Source organism: Crocodylus porosus, unplaced genomic scaffold, assembly GCF_001723895.1.
Source record: "Crocodylus porosus isolate Cpor-Errol unplaced genomic scaffold, CroPor_comp1, whole genome shotgun sequence".
Taxonomy (NCBI): domain Eukaryota; kingdom Metazoa; phylum Chordata; order Crocodylia; family Crocodylidae; genus Crocodylus; species Crocodylus porosus.
The window spans coordinates 6085116-6089433 of record NW_017728932.1 but is presented as its reverse complement, the minus strand read 5'-3'; positions in this window follow the sequence as shown (position 1 = coordinate 6089433).

Genomic DNA, 4318 nt, shown 5'->3' with positions numbered 1-4318 from the left:
GCCTGCACTGCTTTAACTTGCCACTAGACAGCTGCCAAGCAGGAGCCTAGCTAGGTATCAGGATACCTGAGCTCTATCCCTGTTCGGGGAGTGGGGACCTAGGAGCAGTGCATTCTGGGATGCTGGAGGATGGCAAATTGCTCGTTGCATCTCTGAGAAGCAGACTGAAGTTACTCTAACATGAGCTAGGTAGCACAGTCCAGAGTTAACCGTCCCCTGAACTGGTATAGCTTGAGATTCTTGAGTTAATGACCTGAAACATGTGGATGCTCACATTTTAAGTGCCCCTAATATAATCCAAGTGTAATGTGTAACTTCACCATAACAGAGGCCTAAAGAGAGTACTATAGCATCACTTTTTACTTCTAATTTTTTTTTCTGATCTTGGAAGAGAGGAACACATTTATATTGTAACTCCTTATTCCATTGAATTCTCTTTTGTATTCACTACTGTTAACTTGGGAGCTAATTGTGTAGTTTTGGGAAAGGCTCCCATAACCCTTTAATGGAATTTTTGGAGAGAGGGGGAAATGGTGACTCTGGCAAATTTTAAACACTGGGATAACAAAGAAAAAAACTCAAACAATAAGCTGAATATGAGCCAGCAGTGTGCCTTTGTTGCCAAGAAGGCTAACGGCATACTGGGCTGCATTGGTAGAAATGTTGCCAGCAAGTCAAAGGAAGTAATTATTCCCCTCTCTTCAGCACTGGTGAGGCCACATCTGGAGTATTGTGTTCAGTTTTGGGCCTTGCACTACAGAGAGGATGTGGACTAATTGGAGAGAGTCTAGCAGAGGGCAACAAAAGTGATGAAGGGACTGGGGGATGTGACTTATGAGGAAAGACTGAGGGAACTGGGCTTATTTAGTTTGGAGAAGAGGAGACTGAGAGGAGATTTAATAGCAGCCGTCAGCTACCTGAAGGGTGGTTCAAGAGAAGATGGAGCTGGCCTGTTCTCAGTGGCGGCAGATGACAGAACAAGGAGCAGCGGTCTCAAGTGACAGCAAGGGAGGTTTAGGTTAGATATTAGGAAGAATTTTCTCACTAGGAGGGTAGTAAGACACTGGAACAGGTTACCCAGAGAGGTGGTGGAAGCTCCATCCTTGGAGGTTTTTAAGATCCAGCTAGACAAAGCCTTGGCTGGGATGATCTATTTGGGGCTGGTCCTGCTTTGAGAAGAGGGCTGGACAAGGTGACCTCCTGAGGTCCCTTCCAACCTGAATTTTCTATGATTCTTTCCATGTGTGGCAAGTCTACATTTACTGCTCAGTTAATGGTGTAATTTTGCAACATGCAGCGGGGACCATTTTATTGTATCGTTTTGTCAAAAACTATAAATCAGCTACCACTACAGTTCTTCTTATCAGGGGACAACGACCAAAGAGAATCTAGCTAATTTTTACGGCATCACCAACAACAGGGGAGCGTAACCCTGTAGGACCCTAGCAGAGCTCTCCCTAGACCGGCACTCATTAGCTTGCATTCTTCAGTTGCCTTTCAGGGACCCTCGCACTCTTCAGTTGCCCCTCTTCACCAGTCTCTTGCCTTGGTCCCACTGCCACATTTCCTAAGCACAGGCTGTGGTTGACTTGCATAGAAGTGGTGCCTTGAAGGACCGAAGAATCCCTGTTGACCTCCCTTCTCCCTTCCAGACTTCACGCTAACTTAACTACTCCCTCACTGAGGGCTGCAACAGCATGCTCAGCTCATAATTTGATTCTTCACCAATCTGGAAAACTGCCTGGCATTAGATCAGGGTTATTCAGGATGCCCATGATCTTTCTGCTACAGTTCACCATTTGTCCTCTTTTTATGATGAGGTCTCTCTGCTTCAGGTCACTTTTCTTGCAAAAAAGTTCTCTCCTATAACCTCCAGCCCTCTTTGTCAGGCGATTCCCGTATTGCTCTTGTGATCCGACTCCTCTCACCTGGTATATTTACTCACCACCCAACGAGAAGTCAATTGGTTTGACCAGGACTGCAGCAATTTCTTGTCTACTAAGGTAGATGATCAAAGTGAAACCATCTTGTGTTATTTCTCCTGTGTAACTGCTTGGAGTTTGGTTCAGGATAACAAGAAACTAAAAACAGTCTTCAAAATCAAATGGGACTTTGCAGTCTGATGCATGCTCTCCATAAGAAGGTATAGACTAAACTCACACCTCTGCTCACAGATGGGGAAATTAAGGCAGGGAGAGACGGTGACCTGAGTGGGGAAGGTCACACAGCAAGCCAGCGTGAGAAGCTCAGTTTAACATTAGGTACTGTATGCATGTCCAGTACTAGATTGTAACCAAGAGGCTCCTAGCTTTAACCTCAGTCCTCCAAATTATACTTCTATCCCGAGGAGACGTGCTCCAAAAAAAGAATGATATTTAGCAGCATTTATGCTCTGCCAGTGAGGAAGATGGCCTAACATGTTTGGACGAAACACTTGAGGGTAAGGAGACCTGTGAATTGCCATCTCTCCAACACCCCTCTCATTCAGGAAATTATAAACGTACCCGATTGACAGGCAGCTGCCGAACTGCGTCTGACGCCTGACAAGAGACACGCTTGGCTTCTCTTGTTCTCTAAGGTCTTTTTCTTTAATGCAATTATATGGTGCATTTTACAACAGTTATGAATAATGTACGACATTCCTAAATGTCATTGATTAAACCCTGTGCCCTGCAGCTCCCCCATGCATTTCAAAATTGCATAAAAATATTATTTAAGCTAAAGTCACCAAGCATTTAACTGACTGAGAGTTTGAGGTAAACACCCTGCTCAGCTGCTTCTGTGCACAAATGCTATTCTTGCATGAGCATGGTATAAAGCATCTGCTTTGGGGTGACAGAAAAGGGGGGAGTGTGTGTGTATGCGAGTGAGTGAGTGGGGGAAGATTTTCATTACTCACCATGGCAACCTAAATTAACCTCAATAATCCCCATATTAGAGACGATTACTCATTCTCTGATTTTCTCATAAGTACTCATGTATTTATTTGTGGAGTTCCCTTGGAGTTGCGCTCACAGACCAGGATCTCATTGCACTAAGCACTGTGCAAAAGCAAATCACTACAAGACAGAAATGAAAGTCCTGATACAGTAATGCCTTTCCTGGGCCATGATGTGCATTTTGAAAGGCCCGTATCTAAGAAGCAGACATGAAAGACATCAAAAGGTAGAGAGACCTGATCCAAGGTCCATTGGCCTCATTGGAGTTTGCATTAGGTCCATAAACAGCATTCCCATGAGTACAATGACTCTCTTCCTCGGGATCTGTCGTGACTTTAACAGCCTCCCTTTTCTAAATCTAAGAACCAGTTACTGAAGGTCACCAGTGTTATGCGTGTAAATGGTTTTCACAACTAAGGCGAACCAATTTGTGGATGTCTGGAACTGTTTTAAATCTAAAATGTTGGGAAAATGAATGGTTTCCCCTGAAGTTTGGGTTAATTTAATCCTAAAGTTGATGTCAGTAGATATCAAAATAAAAAATGAAGTTCAAGAAAGTTCTGTGAATTTACAATGACTTGACAAATAAAAAAAAATTGAATCACACAGCTCTGGCTCAAATTCTTCTGCAGTTCAGCCCTTGTACTTAGCCATTAGGGGTGTACAAAATGTGCCCTCTTCGATTCGCATTTGGCCCGAGTCAGGGACAGTGATTCGAATCGTCGATTCGGATTGCTGTCCCTGATTCGAGTCAGCCAAATCCAAATCTGAAGAGTTGATGCTGATTCAGAGAATCAGTGATTCAGACATGGACATAGCATTAAAAGTTTTTTCTACATACCTCGAGGTAGCAGGTGCGGTTCGTGATTGCTGCGGTGCTGGGGCACATGGAGCATCCCACAGGGGCATGGGGGGGCTCCCCAACATGCTCGTCAGCAAAACCAGAAGTGGACTGGAAGTACTTGTGGGCCACTTCTGGGTCTGCCAGGGAGTGCGCTACCCCCATACCATCCCCCCGGCTCAGCAATTGGCTGCAGGGGGACCCCGGGTGCCCTCCCCGATCCAGGAGGCACCAGTAGCTGAGCCGGGGGGGGAGGGTGTGGGGGGTCCCCCCCGCGGACCCTGAAGTGCTTCTGGTCCACCTCCAGGTCTGCTGCCAAGTGTGCTGAGGAGCCCTCCGTGCTTCTGTGGGACACTCCATGGACCCCAGCATCGCAGCACTCATGAGCCCCTGCTACCTAGAGGTACGTAGAAAAAGCATTTAAAGCTGTCTCTTCATCCACATCACTGAATCTCTCTGAATTGATTCAGAGAGCTTAAAGGGTCCTCTGATTCGATTTGGATTCAGAGATTTGGCCACTGAATTCAGCCGAATCGAA